At 39.0% G+C, this 22,223-nt stretch overlaps 2 pseudogenes; both read right to left on the bottom strand.

Moving 5' to 3' along the window:
- Nucleotides 1–7,651: 7,651 nt before the first annotated feature.
- LOC127082122 (protein IQ-DOMAIN 8-like) lies at nt 7,652–8,976 on the bottom strand (annotated as a pseudogene).
- A 351-nt stretch (nt 8,977–9,327) lies between these two features.
- On the bottom strand, nt 9,328–10,882 carry LOC127082121 (polyadenylation and cleavage factor homolog 4-like; annotated as a pseudogene).
- Between the last annotated feature and the right edge of the window lie 11,341 nt (nt 10,883–22,223).

The following is a 22,223-nucleotide window of genomic DNA, read 5'->3' as shown; positions in this document are numbered from 1 at the left end:
AGAGTCACCACCGAACTTTATTTATTCCTAAAAAGGAAAGGGGAAATATCGATAAAACCCAAGAAATAACGACAATGATATTGGTCGTCGTAACCAAATCAAGGTTCGGGAGTCGATTACGCAAGGGGAAGGTATTAGCACCCCTCACGTCCGTTGTACTCAACGGGAACCGTTAGGTTAGTTGTGTGCGTTAGTGTTAGTTTGAAATGTTAGGCTTTAATTTATTAAGTGAGAAAGAAAGAAAGGATGAGAGGAGAATATTTTTGGATTTTCGACGAAGGACTAAACCTAAGTTTTTTATTAGTTGGCCTGATAAGATTTACAAATCCTGCTCCTACGTATCTCAATAGAGAAGTCAAGGCTTACATAGTTCTGGGTAGAAAAATGTTTGTTTGTTGGTCGATTTTAGCGAAAGCTACTTTGTGTCAAATCGACGAAAACATTGTTGGACTACCCAAAACAGGTGGAGAAACATTGCCTTGCATTGTTTTGAAACAAAGTACCTTTCGTTTGAGAAAAGGTTTAAGAGTCAATCGCACGGCGGGGAGAAAAAGAAATTGATTGGTTTAATGTGTTTTGAATAATGGCGAGAACTTGGATGAGCGAGATATCCATCTCGAATCCTAGTCTTAGGAGTTCGTGGTATCCACCACGTTCCATTTCCATCTTATTTGCAAAAAGTGTTTAATAAGGATTAGGTGTTTTGAATTTGATTGAGAAAGGGTTTGAAGAAACCGCATTGACAATTTTAAATGATGGCGAGAGCTAAGATAGGCGAGGCATCCACCTCGAATCTTAATCTCAGAAGTGCACGGTATCCACCATGTTCCATTTCCATCTTTATTTAAAAGTGTTTAGATAGGAATTAAGTATTTTGAGTTTTGTTGTGAAAATGACTTACATTAGATCAAGCATTTGATGAGCGATTGAGAAAGATTTGAATGAGGGTTTGAGAGAAACAGAATAGATAAATTTGGATGATGGCGAGAGCTAAGATAGGTGAGGCATCCACCTCGAATCTTAATCTCAGGAGTGCACGGTATCCACCATGTTCCACTTCCATCTTTATTGAAAAGGTCTTAAATATGAATTAATATTTTTTTAAGTTTTTATTATGAAAAATGGCTTGACGTTGGATCAAGAATTTGATGAAGGTTTGAAATAAATGGAATAGAATGGGAGGAAGAAATGGATTGATTTATTTATTGAGAAAATACTCGACGTTGGATCGAGTCATTATTTTTGATCTTTTGGAAATGGTTGATTTTATTCTTGTGTTAGTAGCTAACTAAACAGTCAAGCAATAAAGAAATAAAACAGTAAAATTATTACATGTCATGGGAGTGGGGGTACATTTTGTCGAATGGGGATTCAAAGTAATGAAATAATTAAATCGGGCCCAAACAACAAACAATGCGATGTATGAGTGTAAGTGCAAGAGAACTGTCTCGTTGTAAGAAGGCCGAAGAGTAAGCCATGTAAAGAAAATAACACAACAAGTTATATTTACAACATACTTAAAAATTAAATCAAAAAAAGATAAAATCGGGATTTGCACGGATGGAAATTGAGGGACACACAAAACCTAAATAATGTGCTCAAATCCGGTTTGCGCATGTTGACAATAATTGAAATGTCATATGCGATTAATCAAAACGCGGCGAAATACTATCAATATATTGATAAAACTAATCATTGACAAATAATAAGAAAATTGCCAAATCCATAAATTAAAAATCGATGTTTGAACAATAAATCAAGGACAAACATTAAAATTAACAAGTGTTTAAAAAAAGAGAAAAGAAAAAAAAGACAAAAAAATCATAAAAGGTTTAAAATAATAAAAAAATGGTAATAATAATAAAAACTAGTAGGAAATGGAAAGTATATTAAAAACAAGAAATGCTAGAACCCAGGGATCAAACCCAGAACCTAGGGTTTACCAAACAACGTTTCTGCCACTAGGTTAGAACTATTTTGTTATCCAAATATCGCCTGCATTACTATAAATATAATAAACAGGTGCTGAATATACTTAAATAACAAATATAACAGTAGCAGTAGCAGGTTCTTGTAAACATATTTATCTTAGTCCAACAATCATTTTTCTTTCCATTTGAACATCAAAATTTTACAGAAGATAACCAAACAAATGGAAGCTTTAAGGAAGCTAAATCGGAGAAATCGAAATAGAAACTCGAAAAGGAAACTAACCGGTTGCGGCGAGATTGACCGACAGATGTAGGTAAGGTTTCGTCTGAACCGGTCTTTGATCTTCTTGTCTGTTCTTCACCACCAAGAAAAACTATGGTTTTCTTTTCTCCTTGTCGTCGACCTCTTTTTTTGTTGGTGAACAGTTGCGGCTCCTCTCAAAAATTAGGGTTTCTTCGTGAATAGTAATTGCCCCTCTTTTTATATGGCTAATCTTTTCTCTGCTGTACTGCTGTGTTTCCTCAGACTAGTGGAAAATGTCGCGCGCGGATCAAAAACGAGTATTTTTGACAAAACGTAGTTAGCGACAAATTGACTCGGATTATCGTTCTCACAAGGATTCTTGAATGAATTAACCAATGATAGTAACGATTAATGGGGTTTTGGTTGGTTTAGGATTCAATAAGAAAAATAGATTAAAATAAGTGATTATTGAAATAAGCTGTAGCAACAATTTACTGATTCGGTCTTTGCCTATCATCGACTATCGTAATTCCAACCGCAGATTAACTATTCCTATTCGATTATAATATCAACTGACAAGCGCAATTGATAGTATAAGTTGTATGTTCCTATTATCCGAATTAAGCAAACGGGATTAAGTTTCATGAATTAAGCAAACATGAATTAAACGGACTCGATAACGAATTAAGCAAACGAAATCGTGACTATATTTAGGATCACACAATCAATCAGATTAAATCAATATAGCATATGTAAATCGGATTAAGCAAACAAAATACATATATTAATATTGAAAGGAATAAAAAACCTGAATAAGAATTACTAAAATCTCAAGGTATCGGAACCCGAATACAGCAAATTGTTTGGATCGATTAGTTCTTCATGAGAATTCTTGCCAAAGCTTTCAAGTATTTCGTGAATAGTGATTATCCTAATGTTATGCGGCTGCTAGGTATATGGAAAACAAGGAATTTGGTTTACAACCCAACTGGATCGAAAACATAACCCAAACCCAAAACTAATGACCCAAAACTTAAATAAAACTAATGCTGCAACTTGAAACGAAATTCTGGAATTTTGAGCTCCGAATCTGACTTCGACTCCAACACGAAAGTCGTAGCTCTCTCTTAGCTTTCCGGCGATTTTTAGAACGCCTCAAACGGATTCCCGGAACTCCAGTTATGATCGTTTCCGCGCAGACTGCTAAAGCTGAAAAATAAGTGCGAAAATTAAATTAAACTAAAAATAAAATAAAATATGAAAACATAATAAAATATAAAAATAAACAAAATAAAATAAAGAAATGCCTAAGTAAAAAGTAGGAGAATTGTGCATAAATATGCACTTATCAAATTTCCCCGGACTTGAACTTTTGCACTCCGAGCAAAATTGAAATAAAACAAAGAAAGCACACACACATCAATAGCTACTCATTCCAGGCTACAAGTCTTCTTCGGTTAAGTTTGCATTGATAGATACTAATCTTGCACACTAAGGATATTGTAAGAACACTAATCCACAGTTATGCAGACATAAACCTCCTGAATACACAAATCAACTCGAATCATATTATTATCCTAAAGCCTAACCTACTCATCCTTCTTTTGCCCTTTTTCATTCAGGCGCAATCACATTAAGCCCGTTATCTCCACACACTCATAGCAAGACGACCGGTTAGTGACTCTGATCCTTTTCTGCACGGGGTTCTGGTACTTAAGTGGCATAACCCTTTGCTTACTCACTTGTAGTTGCGGGGGATCGGACCGTAATTCGCCCTACCAAGTTCAGCACCAGAAACCGCTGAACCAACTAACAACGAGTCAAAAACTTTTTTTTTGAAGGTTCTACAACCGTTGAGTTAAGTGACCGGGTGAGGGTCACCAAACTTAGAAGGTGCATTCCTTTATTTTTTTCTTTTTTTTTCTTTTTCGGAACACTCACTTATATTCATCGGCTTCCCTGTGTAGAGTGTGTGTGAGATGGTGCTGACTGCTGAAATAAACTATTCAAGAGCTATAAGAAAAACGAGAACTCAAGGCTATGTCATAACAAGTATTCAAAATGATTTTCATATTCAGGAGATTTAAGGTGTTAAAACGATACCGATCTTGTGAACTTTTCCCAAGTCTCTACAAACCAACCTCAAATTATTCTATAGCCTAAAACTTTCAACAAAAATACAATTTTTTTAGAAAGAAAACAAAAACAAAACAAAACAAAGAACAAAAACAAATAAAATAAAGTATTCCCTCCCCCACACTTAAAATATGCATTGTCCTCAATGAAAGAAACAAACATAAAATAAGAGGGAGAAGAGAGAGGAAAGAACACACCCGAGTAGTCAAGGAGGATAGGTGATCACATAAGCAGCCTTTCCCAAAGAGATATATTTTACATTTTCTTCTTCCAAAGTGGGGTTGTCATGGAATAGCTTTGGGTAATGTCCATTGAACTTGAAATTTTTATTAGTATCTTCGCCTTTTATTCCAGGATCAAAGAATCTTCTAAAAGTAAAAGTGTCCAATGGACACGTGAAGGTGATCTGATCTGGAATGTCAGCTAATGTCCAACCAAATGCCTTTTTATGCTTCCTTAAAACCTGCAAAAGCTTATTTTCTTGATCGAAATCAAGGTTAGAAGAAATTATAGCCGGTAGTTTTTGATTCATCTGTAAATAAGCATATTTCATATTTTCAGGAAGTTGCTTCAGCTCGAGGGAAGGTGGCTGCTCAATAGAAGGAGTGTTTGGGGAAGCCGGGATGTCAAGAGCTTTATCTACATGAACAACTTTATTTGCAACCTCATCTGCAGTAAGAATATCAACTTGCAAGGCAACCTCAATTTCAGCACAAACAGAGCAAATTTTAGTTTCAGTACAAATATCACAAGAATAAACATCATCAAAACCAGACAATGATGGAAAATCAGATGCAAATAAATCACTACAAGTATCATCAACAATTTCAGAAATCAAATCTATTTGAAAAATAGAATGTTCTTCCAAGGGTTGTTGGTTTGATCCTTGAGCTTGCTGCATGACATTCACCAAAGTGGCAAGCTGCCCAATCTGTGTTTGCAAAGTCTTTAAAGTAGAATCTACTTGTTGTTGAAACTGAAGATTATTTGCAGCCATTTGTTTGACAATATCTTCTAGTGAAGGTCCAGAAGGTGCAGAGCACACAACCTCAAATTCCTTCAGATGCTCATGCGGATCCTCACCTGCAAGACCACTAAACCTTGGAAACAAGTGTATTAAACCAGATTTCAATTCAAAATGAGTGTCAGCTTCAGGATATTCAATACACATGCCATTATAATTCACATCAGGGACAACTAACTGCCTTAAAGTTCTTTGGTCAGCCATATTCAAAAACAAACACAATGAAGGAAAACGATTAAAATAAAATTAGAAAAATAAACTAACACCGAAATTAATCTAATGACGTTAATTAAGAATTTTGAGAATTTTTTCAGATTTTTTTAAAACTACCAAAACCGAAAATAAATCATAAAAAATAGAAAAATAAGGAATTTCGGTTTTTTAGGGCGGCATCCACTATTTATTCTATAAATTGAGGCTTTTGATTACTGATTTTTTCCTAATGAATCGACAAAAAATCAAAATAATCTGAGACAATTTGTTTAAAAACAGATTTTTTCCCTAAACCGCAAAAAGAAGACCAATACGTAAGTTGGACGAAACTGCGAGGAAACTAGGACCTATACGCTTAGACACTAAACCTATGACTCTAAAAACGATTAAAAGAAACAAGAATCCCCGGCAACGGCGCCAATTTGATCCGTTGTCGCGCGCGGATCAAAAACGAGTATTTTTGACAAAACGTAGTTAGCGACAAATTGACTCGGATTATCGTTCTCACAAGGATTCTTGAATGAATTAACCAATGATAGTAACGATTAATGGGGTTTTGGTTGGTTTAGGATTCAATAAGAAAAATAGATTAAAATAAGTGATTATTGAAATAAGCTGTAGCAACAATTTACTTATTCGGTCTTTGCCTATCATCGACTATCGTAATTCCAACTGCAGATTAACTATTCCTATTCGATTATAATATCAACTGACAAGCGCAATTGATAGTATAAGTTGTATGTTCCTATTATCCGAATTAAGCAAACGGGATTAAGTTTCATGAATTAAGCAAACATGAATTAAACGGACTCGATAACGAATTAAGCAAACGAAATCGTGACTATATTTAGGATCACACAATCAATCGGATTAAATCAATATAGCATATGTAAATCGGATTAAGCAAACAAAATAGATATATTAATATTGAAAGGAATAAAAAACCTGAATAAGAATTACAAAAATCTCAAGGTATCGGAACCCGAATACAACAAATTGTTTGGATCGATTAGTTCTTCATGAGAATTCTTGCCAAAGCTTTCAAGTATTTCGTGAATAGTGATTATCCTAATGTTATGCGGCTACTAGGTATATGGAAAACAAGGAATTTGGTTTACAACCCAACTGGATCGAAAACATAACCCAAACCCAAAACTAATGATCCAAAACTTAAATAAAACTAATGCTGCAACTTGAAACGAAATTCTGGAATTTTGAGCTCCGAATCTGACTTCGACTCCAACACGAAAGTCGTAGCTCTCTCTTAGCTTTCCGGCGATTTTTAGAACGCCTCAAACGGATTCCCGGAACTCCAGTTATGATCGTTTCCGCGCAGACTGCTAAAGCTGAAAAATAAGTGCGAAAATTAAATTAAACTAAAAATAAAATAAAATATGAAAACATAATAAAATATAAAAATAAACAAAATAAAATAAAGAAATGCCTAAGTAAAAAGTAGGAGAATTGTGCATAAATATGCACTTATCAACTCGCCAACAAATGCCATCATTACTCGGATTTGCACAACCGTCTGCTCTATGATGTCGCCAGCTTGAGAAAGAGCTTCTTGGCCCTTACTAGAGAGCTTCCCAAAATTATGGCATGAATGTATCTGATTACGGCTATCATAGGAACTACAGCGAGAGTAACCTAAGCCAATTTCCAAACAGCGGTGAATCCGTCAACAAAACCAGAAACAAAAGTAGCCATGTAGTGAATGAAATTTCTCAACTTCTCACTAATGGCATCCTGGACCATGACAGCATCAATATTGATTGCGAAAACAACGTCCGAAGTTCGAACCTCAGTGTCGAAGACTTCAATGTCTTATTTCAATACAACTTCGAGATACTTGATTCTCATCTTGGTTGACTATCGCTCTCCTATAGCATTCAGTGTGTTATTCTTTGTTGCGAGCATTTGACAGTAAAACCAATAGTACGGTCCAGAAAAGAACCAGAATTGGACATAATTGTGGACTTTGGATCTCCGGTCTCTATGGGAAACTATAACATTCTATGAAAATACTGATAGTAATTGCCCATTTCCATTTCCGAAGGCTAACCGGAGATATATACTTAGTAATTAAGTGATGTTGCAGGATCAATCCAACTTCTTTGTTGTAGAAGATTGTTGGTGCAATTTGTCTGCTGAGTTTAGAGGTTCTGGATCCACATCTACATCGCTTCTTAGAGGTGTCACACAATGATCCTTCCATGTGTTAATCGAAAGGTCAGAACCAGAACTGCTTATGCTATTATATCCATTCAGAAACGTTGAATTTGTGTTATAAGACAGACAGTCATCCATTGCGAGTCTCTTAGAATTCTGCGAAGAGCTCCTTAAAGCTTTGAGTTTAGCCTTAGTTGATTCTGTCAGACTCATGTAGCTTGGTACATCTTTTTCCTCTCTTGCTTCTGCCATAACAGTAGTATTGTTGAATGGCATAATAGATGGAGATCCAGATGAACATGAAGACGATACCACGCTATCGTCATTCATGTATTCGGAGCTTACGGTGGAAGAGGATGGAGTTTGCTGACAGATTTTAAGAGATGAAATCCTAGTTGTCATGCCATTCTGTCTTGTTTGAAAAGTAGGAACAAGCTCTTCACTCTTCCTGTTTGACATTGGACTCTCCCATGGCTTGTTTGCCATCCAGCGTTCTAACAAACCGTTTCCTAAGCTCTTGTTGTAGCGATTGTGATGATGCTTGAGAGGAGTCGCTGATTTTGAGTTCGGACTAACACTCATTCTTGACTGTGCAGAAAGAGAGTATGTCCTTGCTATATCCCTCTTGATTTCTCCTTCTTGTCTCAGCCTTAGCTTTGCTTCAACTTCATCTACAGTTCCAGGAATTTCACACCATCCTTTCTCTATTAGTTTAACAGAATCAGCTTGGTTGCGATGGTCGTCTAACAACTGCAGAACTGCTTTGCCTTCTGGATAATTCCTTACATTCCTAGCCCTTACGCAAGCTTGAACTCTAACAAGAGCCTGCACGCACCTTAGAGTAATTGTGGCTTGTTTTTGCACTTGCCTACCTCTAAATATAGATTGCAGCTTCACCACTGCCCTCAGTTCCCTCAAAGCTCTTCTAGCCAAGAAGGCTCAAAACTAAGCTTCAATTCGAATAGCCGTCCATTCCTGCCTGATCAAGTTGAAATCCTTAGGTTGAGCTCGAACCACCATGGCAACCGCAGCAGCAGTAAGAGAAGAATCTCACCCAGAAACAGTACCACCACCACCACTCTTCTTCATATTTGAAGAAGAAGATCCTTCTGAAGATGACTTCCATAGCTTCCATTTCTTCTTAGTAGTACAACTCGTCTTCTTCTCTTGATTGGTTGTTGTGGTTGAAGATGAGATTTTTTTATGAGAAAGAAGTGATTTGAACCATTTTCCTGAGGCACCCATTGGAGTGAAGAAACCGTTTTTTGTTTGAGATAGAAAAAGAGAGTTTTTTATTCACATACTTGCGCATATACTCATACTGAACCTTACAAGCGGTACAGATTGTCCAAAAGGTGTCGAGTTTACTACAAGAGATCGACGACATATTGGAACAGTTGTGATAATTTGTAGCCTGATCAACAGAAGAAAAATTTCTCTTGAGTTCATAAGAACTACGCATAGCATTGTTGAGACAAGTCAATGCCTCGGAAACAAGCTTAAACGCCTCATCAGCTCCAGCACATTTGTCCTTATCTGGATGAAGCAACACTGCCAACTTCTTGTACTTCCTCTTGACAACCGCTTCATCTGCAGATTTCCTGCTCCTACAATTTCCATGATAATGACGGATGATTCCGAAATTGATTCTTTTGAGTGGCTTGAGATCTATTGGTCATTTCTCTATCAACATTTATCCCAAAAACATTTCTGATTTGGTGGTGGTTATCTTCAGCGTCCAAATTCTCATCATCAGCAGTCCAAGCATCGTTTCCAAAGTTGTTACAGACACCATGGCTAGTCAATCCAGTGTTCATCTCATCCCACATGTACTCCTCTTCCTCATAATTTTTCCAACTACTTCACATCACATTTCTCTTTATGCCAGTTATGTTTCGTGTTGGCTGATGTTGTGCATCCGAAATAGTAGTAGCTTCAGTATTTGAAAAACTATGCTTGAGGCCAACACAATTTCTTTGCCCAGATATGGACCCTAAACACCGGCAGCAGTTTTGTTGTACAAAGTTCTGTGTCCTAACTCGGTTATGCTGCCATCAGTTCTCCCAATACCCATACCCATATTCCTTGAAAGATTGGAACCATGTTCACTGCCTCCATAGGATGCACTGATGCTCTTTTCTGGAACAGGATCGTCGAATGGGTCTCTATGAATGTGCTGATTACTCCTGCTGGACTCCTAAACACGTTGTCGTTCAAAATACATGGGATTCACATGTATACTATGAGGTGGTTGATGTGTCTGGGAATCACTCCTGAGTGCAGCAGATGCTGAAGACGAACCATTGACTGCTAGAGTGAAGCCCAGTTCTTTGTCTATAGCCTGAAGGGTCTGAGGAGGAAAGACTCCTTTCCAAGTTCCAAAAAGGTGTTTCATACTTTGACGGATAGGAGGATCAACCTATCTGTATGCCTTGCAGAACACCTCGGGTAGTTTGGCAGCAAAGTATTTTATGTAATCCCGCCCAATATTCTTAACAATAATGTCTAAGAGATAAAGAGATGGCAGCTTTTGTTCACTAGGAACCTCTAGAATGTTAGCACATATAGTGGCTGCAACGGCCTTCTCAGCAGCTCGATTTTTGCCTGCAATTATAATCAGGTTGGTAATTATCAATTTTGAATTGAAAGTGAGCTCTGCAATCACACTCTTATACTGAGCCACAAGCTCCTGAAACGGCAACGGCTGAGGCTTGTAACCACCGTCGATATTCTCCTCTTCTCTTTCATTCTGTCATTGTTGCTCCAGAAGCACACTTTTAGAAGCCTCCTTAAGTAGCAATTCTCTTGCCTCTTCTTTTGTTGTCTTCCCTTTGTCGGCCTTCTTTGTTGTCTTCCTAGTATCCTTTTTCCCTGCACCGGCAGCTTCTCTACTAGGTTGATCTCTCTTCGTTGAATGGTTAGATTGGGCATGATCCAAGCCATCTTCACCATCATACATCCGGAAACGGCCTTTGCTTGTTTTGTGTTCTTAAAAGCAACAGATTCAGCAACATAAATGCCTTGCTCTGCAGAAAGCATCCCTTCAGATGTATGAAAGATCTGGATGTCATTCTCTAAAAGTGTATCATGAGAAAACCGCTCAGGAAGATTTAGCAAATGCTTCTCAAACTCTGTGTATGTATCTCCGGGGATTATAGTCATCAAGTTAGACAGTGATGATATTTAAATATTATGAACTAATCACATACCATGCGTATGAATGATAATGATTGAATGAATGTGAGAAGGTCCTTGGTCATGAATGAATGATTATGTGAGAATATTTGAACATGAATGAATAGAAAATCTCAATATGAAATGAAGAAAATATGAATGCAAATTTTGAAAAATGTGAAAAACGTAAAAATATGAAATAGTAAATATGAACATGAATGAAGGAGTATGTATGGAATTTCTTTGAATTATGAATGAATGGAAAAATGAATATGCATGATGATCCAAAATAAAATATTTTGCATTTGACACATGATTTACTTGAAAGGGGGGTGAAAATTGGTAGTAAGACAAATGACAGATGAATAATCACCCCGATGAAATTGGAACGAAAGATGAAACATGAGGTTCACTTGATTCTAACAAAGGAAAGAGTTTTCAAATCTCGCATGGCTAAGGAGATTAATCATCTTATACTAAAAATCAAGAAACAAAGCCCAAAAGACCAACATGGACTAGTCGTGGTAGCAAGTCCAACAACTAATGTTGGTGGGTAGCATCATGACTAGATGGAATGGTCATGAAACAAAGAATGCAAACGAATGATTGATTGAAAAAAGTTTCAGGGCCAAAATCGAGGTATGACAAGTATAAATATATTGTGGATATGGCTCCGGATAGGGACCAGTTGAGGGCGATGTCCCAGAAAGAGAAAGAGACCTTCAAGGAATACGCCCAGAGATGGCGAGAGCTGGCAGCTCATATAGTGCCACCCCTAGAAGAGAAGGAGATGACAAAGATCTTCTTGAAGACTTTGAGCTCTTTCTATTATGAAAGAATGATTGTCAGTGCTCCCTCAGACTTCACCGAAATGGTGAATATGGGGATGAGATTGGAAGAAGGGGACCGTGAAGGACGATTACCCAAAGATGACAACTCCTCAGCAAAGAAGTATGGAGGCTTTGCTAGGAAGAAGGATGGAGAGACACATGCGATGTCCTCCCATGTTAAAAGAAGGCCCTCTGTAAGGAGGAAGGATGTGCGCCCTGCCGTCAACCAACACCAGGTGGCTCATATAGCACCTGCTTTTAGAGAAGTTCATCATCATCAGCAACAACAACAACATCGTCAACAACAACAGGCCTACCAGCCTCGTAATAATAATAACACCAACACCAGCAACTACGAGAGGAAGAGGGTAACTTTTGACCCGATTCCAATGACATATGTTGAGCTCTATCCTTCTTTGATCGATAGAAAGCTGATAACTCCGCGAGATCCTCCTGCTGTACCGACCAACCCTCAGTGGTGGTATAAGCCAGAGCTTCACTGTATGTATCATTCCGGTGCTCCCAAACATGACGTGGAGAATCGTTACCCATTGAAGACCAAGGTGCAAGACCTTGTGAGAAGTGGGATATTGTTTTTTGAGGACGTAGGTCCTAATGTTAAGAAGAACCCATTGCCCGAGCATGGGAAGATAGCTGTTAACATGGTCCAGGGATGTCCTGGCAAATACAAAGTCCTATATGTTAATGACATAAGGAAATCTTTGGTCGAGATGCACAAGCTGTTGTGTGAACACAGCCATTACGAGCATGACCACGATAGGTGCCAGGTGTGCACTATCAACGAGAGAGGATGCCGATAAGTAAGAAAGGTAATCCAAGAGATGATTGATCAAGGGATGATTGAGATACTTCAGAATTGTAATGAGGACGAAGTCGATGTTATCTCCCCTGTATTCAGAATTCCTGAGCCTATTATCGACAAGTATGATGGCAGCAAGAAGAAGGTATCGCCCACTCTTGTGATAAAGCCAGCGGGCCCTGTCCCATATGAATCAGACAAAGTTGTTCACTACCGATACAACGCAGTTATGCTAGAAGATGGGAAAGAGGTGTCGTTGCCCTCAACTTCTATAGTGAGCATTTCAGACGTCAGTAGTGTGACCCGTAGTGGTCGTGTTTTCTCGGCGCAGTCGAAACCCCATGAAGATGTTCTGAAGAGAACTATTGTTAATCCTGCCGGTCTTATGGGGACTTCTTCTTCAAACAACTTTGTTCCTGTTGTTGACCCTTTTGTCGTCAAAAATAATAACACTCCTATCCTGGTTGGTCAGTCTGGCATGTTAAAGGAGGATGGTGATGAGATGTTAAGGCTCATCAAAAGGAGTGAATACAATGTTGTTGATTAGCTGCTACAAACTCCATCAAAGATATCTGTCTTATCTTTGTTGATGAATTCTGAGCCACACCACGAAGCTTTGCAGAGGGTGTTGGACGTGGCATATGTGGACCATGATGTCACAGTAGAGCAGTTTGATAGCATTGTTTCAAATATAACCGCTTGCAAGAACTTGAGCTTCTGTGATGCTGATCTTCCCGAGGAGGGAAAATACCACAATTTGGCTTTACACATATCAATGAACTGTAAGGATGATGACTTGTCCAATGTGTTGGTGGACACATGATCATCATTCAATGTGTTGCCAAAATCCACTCTTGCCAAACTTTCGTACCAGGGGCCTCCCATGAGGCAGAGTGGAGTGGTTGTGAAGGCGTTTGATGGATCTCGCAAAACCGTGATCATCGAATTAGAACTCCCGATCAAGATTGGACCTAGTGATTTACATATCACTTTTCAGGTCATGGATATTCATCCGTCTTACAGCTGTTTTCTTGGCAGACCATGGATTCACGAGGCAGGCGCCGTGACATCCACCCTACACCAAAAGTTGAAGTTCGTGAAGAACAAGAAGTTGGGGGTGCTAGGGGGAGAGAAGGCTCTCTTGGTCAGTCATTTATCTTCCTTCTCCTATATTGACGCTGAGGATAAGGTTGGGACTCCGTTCCAAGCTTTGTCTATTGCTGAGCCTTCAAGGAAAGGACTTTCTTCATTTGTCTCCTATAATGATGCGAAATTGGCCATTGAGCATCGTGCAACTACTGGTTTAGGTAAAATGATTAAGTTGGAAGGTAACAAGTCCCGAGCTGGCGTATGTATTCTTCTGGTGTTTCCAATGATTGTGGGCTATTCCAGAGTGGAGGTTTTATACACACAGTTGAAGATCAGGAAGCTGCTGCCATTGTTGAAGATGATGAAGAGGAAAACCTTGGCAACTTTGTCATACCTGGAGGAATCTGCAATAATTGGGTCAATGTTGATGTTCCAACAGTTATCCACAAGTCAACGTAATGTGTTCATTTTGTTCAAAAACCCTTCTCCCATGCCAAAAGGAGAAGTGATGACATTGTTGGCACAATTTGATTAATATAATGATATTCATTCAATAATCACATGTTAAATGTTTGTTTTTCCAAATTATTTTTCCTTTTTGCTTTTTGCATGAAATTGGTGATCACCATAAAACCCTAAAAAAAGAGAATAAAATCAATCTTTTCATCTGCATAATGATTTATCTTGTTTGAATTCTGAAATCTCTTTTATACTCAAAATCATTATACAGGTTGATCAAACCCATTGAACATAGTGATCCAACACCATCTCCCAACTTTGAGTTCCCTGTATTTGAGGTAGAAAAAAATGATGTTGAAGAGATTCTTGATGAGATTACCCGTCTGCTTGAGCACGAGGAGAAGATCATTCAGCCGAATCTTGAGAATCTGGAAACAGTCAACTTGGGGTCTGAGGATTGCATTCGCGAAGTAAAGATTGGGGCACTCCTTGAAGAGTCTGTTAAGAAGGGGTTGATTGAGTTGCTACGAGAATATGTCGATGTTTTTTCCTAGTCGTATGAAGACATACCTGGTCTACATACTGATATTGTGCTACATTTCTTGTCGTTGAAGCCTGAGTGTGTACCTGTGAAGCAGAAGCTTAGAAGAACTCATCCCGATATGGCAGTGAAGATTAAAGAAGAAGTTCAGAAGCAAATTGTTGCAGGGTTTCTGGTGACTTCTACATATCCTCAATGGGTGGCCAATATTGTGCTTGTGCCTAAGAAAGATGGAAAAGCCCGAATGTGTGTTGACTATCAAGACTTGAATAAAGCTAGTCCAAAAGATGATTTTCCTCTACCACACATTGATATGTTGGTAGACAATACAGCTAAATTCAATGTCTTCTCATTTATGGACGGATTTTCCGGTTATAACCAGATTAAAATGGCACCCGAGGATATGGAGAAGACAACATTCATCACGCCTTGGGGAACATTCTGTGATCGAGTGATGCCCTTCGGTTTGAAGAATGTCGGAGCCATGTATCAACGAGCTATGACTACCTTGTTTCATGATATGATGCACAAGGATATCGAGGTGTATGTCGATGATATGATTGCAAAGTCGAAAATGGAAGTTGAACATGTAGAACACTTATTGAAGCTTTTCCAGCTTTTGAGGAAGTATAAACTCCGCTTGAATCTGAACAAGTGTACATTCGGAGTCTGTTCCAGCAAGTTATTGGGCTTTATTGTCATCGAAAGAGGTATTGAAGTTGATCCTGCCAAGGTCAAAGTAATATAGGAGATGCCGACGCCCAAAACTGAGAAGCAAGTCCGAGGTTTTCTTGGTCGCTTGAATTACATTTCGAGATTTATACCCCACATGACTGCCACATGTGCTCCTATATTCAAGCTCCTCGGGAAAGATCAGCGTCATGATTGGACCGAGGATTTCCAAAAGGCCTTTGACAGTATCAAAGAGTATTTGTTTGAGCCTCTGATTCTGTCTCCTCCTGTTGAAGGAAGACCATTGATTATGTACTTGACTGTGCTTGATCATTCCATGGGTTGTGTCCTTGGTCAGCAAGATGAATCAGGGAAGAAAGAGTATGCAATATACTATTTGAGTAAGAAGTTTACTGACTGTGAGTCTCGTTACTCAATGCTTGAGAAGACATGTTGTGCTTTGGCTTGGGCTGCCAAGCGCTTACGCCAGTATATGTTGAATCATACGACTTGGTTGATATCTAAAATGGATCCAATCAAGTATATCTTTGAGAAGCCTGCTTTAACTGGGAGGATTGCCCATTGGCAGATGTTGTTATCTGAGTATGATATTGAGTATCGAGCTCAAAAAGCTATTAAAGGTAGTATCTTGGCTGACCACTTGGCGCATCAACCAATTGAAGATTATCAGTCTGTGCAATACGACTTCCCGGATGAGGAGATTTTGTATTTGAAGATGAAAGATTGTGATGAGCCTACGCTCAATGAAGGGCCAGAGCCTGGTTCCCGATGGAGTATGGTGTTCGATGGTGCTGTTAATCAATATGGAAATGGTATTGGGGCAGTGATTATTACTCCTCAAGGCACACATTATCCTTTTACAGCAAGGCTAACTTTCAAATGCACGAATAATATGGCGGAGTATGAGGCTTGTATTATGGGTTTGGAAGAGTGTATTGATCTTAGGATCAAACATCTCAATGTTTATGGTGATTCGGCCCTTGTTGTTAATCAGATTAAGGGTGAATGGGAGACGAATCAGCCTGGCCTCATCCCATACAAAGATTATGTGAGGAGGATTTCAACTTTCTTTACTAAGGTTGATTTCCATCATATTCCTCGAGATGAGAATCAGATGGCAGATGCTCTTGCTACGCTTGCTTCAATGATTGTGGTGAAGTATTGGAATGAAGTCCCCAATATTACCGTGATGCGCTTGGATAGACCAGCTCATGTGTTTGCAGTTGAAGAAGTAAAAGATGATAAGACATGGTATTACGATATCAAATTCTTTCTCCAAAATCAGACTTACCCACCTGGGGCATCTGTTAAAGACAAGAAGACTTTGAGGAGATTATCTGGCAGTTTCTACCTTAATGGTGATGTGCTTTACAAGAGGAATTTTGATATGGTTATGCTCAGATGCGTGGATAGACACGAAGCAGACCTATTGATGACTGAAGTCGATGAGGGTTCATTTGGTACTAATTCCAATGGACATGCCATGGCAAAGAAGATGTTGAGAGCAGGCTACTATTGGCTGACAATAGAGTCTGACTGCTGCAAATACGTGAAGAAATGCCACAAGTGTCAGATTTATGCGGATAAGATTCATATTCCCCGACACTTCTGAATGTTATTTCCTCACCATGACCTTTCTCCAAGTGGGGAATTGACATGATTGGCATGATAGAGCCTAAGGCGTTGAACGATCACCGTTTTATCCTCGCAGCCATTGATTACTTCACCAAGTGGGTTGAAGCGGCATCGTATGCAAATGTGACCAGGCAGGTGGTCATGAAGTTTATCAAGAATCAACTCATATGCCGATATGGTGTGCCAGACAAGATCACTACTGATAATGGATTTAACTTGAACAACAAGATGATGAAAGAGTTGTGTAGCGAGTTCAATATTGCACATCATAATTCTTCTCCCTATAGACCCAAGATGAATGGGGTTATTGAAGCTGCTAACAAGAACATTAAGAAGATTATTCATAAGATGGTTGTTACGTACAAAGATTGGCATGAGATGTTGCGATTTGCTTTGCATGGCTATCGTACATTTGTCCGCACTTCAACAGGGGCAACCCCTTTCTCCCTTGTATATGGCATGGAGGTTGTGCTCCCCGTGGAGGTTGAGATCCCATCAATGAGAGTCTTGATGGAAGCCAAGTTGATTGAGGCTGAATGAGTTCAGAGTCGTTATGACCAGTTGAACTTAATTGAAGAAAAGAGATTAACTGCCATGTGTCATGGTCAGTTGTATCAGCAAAGGATGAAGAAAGCCTTTGATAAGAAGGTCAAGCCTCGTGTGTTCCGAGAAGGTGACCTCGTGCTCAAGAAAGTCTTGTCTTTCGCGCCCGATTCCAGGGGCAAGTGGACTCCAAACTATGAAGGTCCATATGTTGTTAAGAGAGCCTTTTCAGGTGGTGCCCTATTGCTTACAACTATGGCAGAAATGAGTGTCTCGGTGGATTGAAAACCCGAAAGGGCGGTCCAGGCAAAAGTTAGAGACATAAAAAATGAATATATGTATCCCACTAGATTGAGTACCTCACCCTGGGGCAATCTAGGCAAAAATTAGGGATTTGGCAAGTAACTGCATCCTGACAAGACCTTGTTCTTCAAGTATCATCTGTCAAAGATTCTTTTTCAGTCGTCATCAATTGAAGCTTCAAATACATTGGATTCGGAGTTGGTGGAGAAATGGTCATTATGTTCAATGTAGCCCTTTTTCCAATATATATCACCAATTTCAAATTTGTAAAGATCCATGAAGTCTCGCCATTTGCGGACTACCATTCTATTAAATAAATTTGAGCCTTTATCCAATTCTTTGCACTCTTATTTGTTTCTATTTAACAAATGTTTGCATGTAAAATTGTTTTAAACGAATAAAGTTTTTATAAACTATTTTTAAACAAAGTGAACATTCACAATGACTTAAAGGATAATGGGAACGTCTTCAGTGCTCTCCCAAGGATAGTATAATTTCCAAAGGGAAAGACATTTGTTCATATTCTGGCATGTTCATATCGTCTTCATCAGCTTTTAGTTGTTTCCTCAGCAGTTGTCTAGAGCAGTTGGTGAAGGGCTTGTTCCCCTTTCATCCCCAGCATGACACGTGTTGACGAAGGATTCGTTTCCGTTTCCCTCATCCAGGACAGTTCCTTCGGGAGTAATAGCAATTTATTCCCAGTAGGGTTGCTTATAGTCCATCCCCAGTAGGGTTACCCAATCCGAGCTTGATAATTTGTACCCCCTCCGAGTCTGGAAATCTCCTCTAGTATTGAAGGATTTTGAGGAAGATGTGTTGTATCTAACCCCCAGTGGAGCAAATTGTTCTTTCTCCCCTTAGCAGAGATGTCTCTCCAGCAGTTAGAAGGGAGTGTTTGATTGATGTGTATCTGTTTGGTGGTTGTTCCCCACGGAGTTTCACCTCATTCCTTGATAAGTTCCCCAGTAGAGTTTCTTCTGCGGCAGATCTTATTGGTATTCAGCCACCTGTTCCCGAGAACTGATGGAAGATCCCCGGCAGTTGGTAGTTGTGACCTTTGCCTATCCCCAGCGGTGATCTATGTCTCTGATATTAGATCATCACCATCAGAGCTGATTTCTCCTGTGGGCCTGGCCTTTCTCTTTTGAGATGTTATACCGGATGTCCGTTCGTGGTTCTTGAGCCTGTTTGTGTTAGATATGTCTATTTGTCAGCATTAATCATACTTTGCCATACATATCTTTGCTTGTTATCTCCTACTATTGGTGAAATGTTCTTCCCCAAGCAGATGTTTGTGTCTGGTCTCTCCATTTAGAGTCAGCCTCATAGGCAGAAAGTGTCTATCTTTCCTTCTTTATTCCCCACTGAGTTATGTCCTCGTGGATGATTATTGCTTCACTTTCCTCCCCAATTTTGTATCGGGACGGAATTATTCCCCTGAGTTATATCCTCATTGGGTTGAGTCTTGTTAACTGTGTCTTTCTAGTTTGTTCCTAGATTGACTCCTTTCTTGTTATCCCCTGCAGTTCCCTGCGGTTTAGTGGTTCAATTGCTCAGTAACCAGTAATTGTCCATCTTCTCCCCAGTGGACTTTGTCGCCTTCTACCCAGTAACTGGTAGTTGTAAGTCCTATTTCTGTAATTTTCTACCCAGTAACCGGTAGATGTAATTCCCTCCCTGTTGGTTATCTTTACCCAGTAATCGGTATTGATATTCCTTCATTTTTGAGTATACCACCTAGTAACCGGTGATATATCTCCTGGATAATTGCTCTTGTCAATGTATCCCTAGCGAGTCATCTTTCATTTACCCTTGTTCGGTAATGATTGTTTCTCCTTCGGATTGGTCATCATTTTTATACCTAGTAACCGGTATCCTGATGTCCTTTCTTTTCGGTCGATTTATCCTTTATTAACCCAGTAACCGGTTGTGGATAATCTTCCATGCGAGTATGTTATCTACGTTATGACGGTAATAGATAATATATCTCATGCGCTCTTCGGTCGAAGTCTTTTCTTCCCTAGTTGAGTAGGATTCGTATTCCCTTTGTGGAATCGAATGCCCATCCTGTAAGTTGAGTTTGCTTTTTCAGCCCTCCTTTCGGATGATGAGTGTCTTGGATATGTTCCCAATTCACGCCTGGTTGGTCACCTATTATATGCCCAGTAACCGGTATCCCTGGTGTTCCTTCCTTCTACTCCCTATTATGACTTTTTGTCCCCTGTAGAGTCAGATTTCCGGAGTTGGGATGTGCCTTTTGGGTCCTCCTCAGATGTTTCGAATGATTGATATCTCTCACCCTTATACCGGTCTTAGATATTTCTTTCTCCCTGAGCATGTTGTTCTCTTACCCAGTAACCGGTGATTTGACAACATGTCTCTCTTGAGTTTATTACCCAGTAGCCGGTGATATCTCGTTGTTTCCCCCTCAACTGATGTCCTTTGTGGATATCCCCGTCTAAGTACAGATTTTTATCCGATGTATCCTTTATGGATAGTTTTGCTGTATTGGCTTATTCCCCAATACATGCGTCCTTGCGTCAGCTCGAGTCTTTCCATCGGTTTATTTTCGTGGAATCCCTTCGTGTCTCCCAGCAAGTTTTCTAGTCGTGACCTGCTCACGCATTTTTACCCTATTTACCCCTAGAGTCTTTATTTCCTTAGTGAATGAGCTATTCCTATGGATTCTTCAGTTTCTCCTAATTTCTTTTCCTTCGTGGCGATTATTCACCATGAAGATTTTATTTTGCATGCATACATTTGCATCATGAGGTCTCTTATGGACCAAAATTTGTCTCTTTGTTATTATTTAAGACCATTCTACCTCGTCGAGACAAAGATTTTAACCTTCATATCTTCGGCTAGAATGACCTTAAATAGGGGCATCTGTAAGACCCTAATTTTGACCCTAAGATCCGTCATGGCATCATATCATTTGCTCAATGCATTGCCTCAAGGATCATAGCATATGTGGCTCCTTTACCCTAGGGGTGGGACTTCTGTGAGTGGTTTGAGACCACCAAGCATGCTTGTATTGTATATTAATACTTTTTTTATTTTGATTACTAACCAAAAGCACAAACATATGTCACTAACTCTTTTTTTTAAGCTCAAGTGATCATGTGCTCCAATGCTCCTAGGAGGCTCCTAAACTCAATGAAGTGGCTAGACGAAGATGAAGGCAAGCATGACAATGATCCACAGAGCTCCTAATCGTCATATATGTCTCCCAAGTATCTCAATTCGCCAATTTGATCAAGATAATCCAAAGGGCTTGAGGATTGTTTCCCAAGGAAAACCTGATCCAACTGTGTCTTGCTCATGAAGCAACCTTAACCTACGATCAAATTAAATCAAGGGAAGTTCTTCCATTCATTATTTTATGCATATATGAGCCTATGTGAGGCCCCTCAGTCATTCATTCATCAAGATTTAAAGTTTGGCCTTGAGAAGTTGACCAATCAAGTCATCTAACTAAGCTGAGAATCATTGAGACACAACTTATGATGTGTTTGTCAAATGAAGATGACCCCAAGATAAAAAAATGTTCTTAAGAACCATATGAACAACTTTAATGTTCATCAAAAATCCATTTGAAACTTGGAAGGTCATCATTAATTTAAAAACATTATAGGTCATTTTGACTGAAACCCTAATTTTGGGTCAACTTCCCAAGGACCTAACTTCCTTAATTTTTATGATTTTGAGGTGAGACAAAATGAATTGGAAATTTTAAGATGTCTAGTTCAAATGTTATGTTGGATAAAATTTCATAATCCTAAAATAAACACATGTGATAATACAAAACATTATAGGTCACTTTGGACCTAAGCCATTGAATTTGAAAAATGTCCAACTTCAAGTGACCATAACTCTCTCATGGAAAATCCAAATGATGCAACATTTAAATCTAAATTGATCATCTTGAAAAGATCTACAACTTTTATGTTGGAGCTTTTTCCATTTGAGGCTTTAATCATTGAAACAGAATGGCTTGAAGATGCTTGCTTTTGGTACAATTTTTTAAAGGGGACCTAGACATGTTTTGTACCCCAAACCTTCACAGCCAATTTTCATAAATTTCCAATTGCCAAATGAATTTTTTCCTAACATGACTTTTGTTCCTTATTTCAAGGGATTTCCAACCATTACTCACATTAAATTTTTGGACTTTCCATGAGTGAGTTTCGAAGAGCTCTATGTTTATGTTCATTTTCCAATTCACATTATAACTTCATGTGCAAGCAAATGCCAAACCAATTGCACGTCCAATTCACTTCCATTTGATCTCAGCATGGATTTTCATTCATTCTTGGGCCTCACATGCGCCTGTACAGGCCCACGCAAGGAGGATTCAAACTTCATGCACACAAGTCAAGCATTGCCTTGCATCACATTTCAGCTATAAATAGAAGT

This window comes from Lathyrus oleraceus, chromosome 5, assembly GCF_024323335.1.
Source record: "Lathyrus oleraceus cultivar Zhongwan6 chromosome 5, CAAS_Psat_ZW6_1.0, whole genome shotgun sequence".
NCBI lineage: Eukaryota > Viridiplantae > Streptophyta > Magnoliopsida > Fabales > Fabaceae > Lathyrus > Lathyrus oleraceus.
This window is presented reverse-complemented; position numbering and strand designations above follow the sequence as displayed.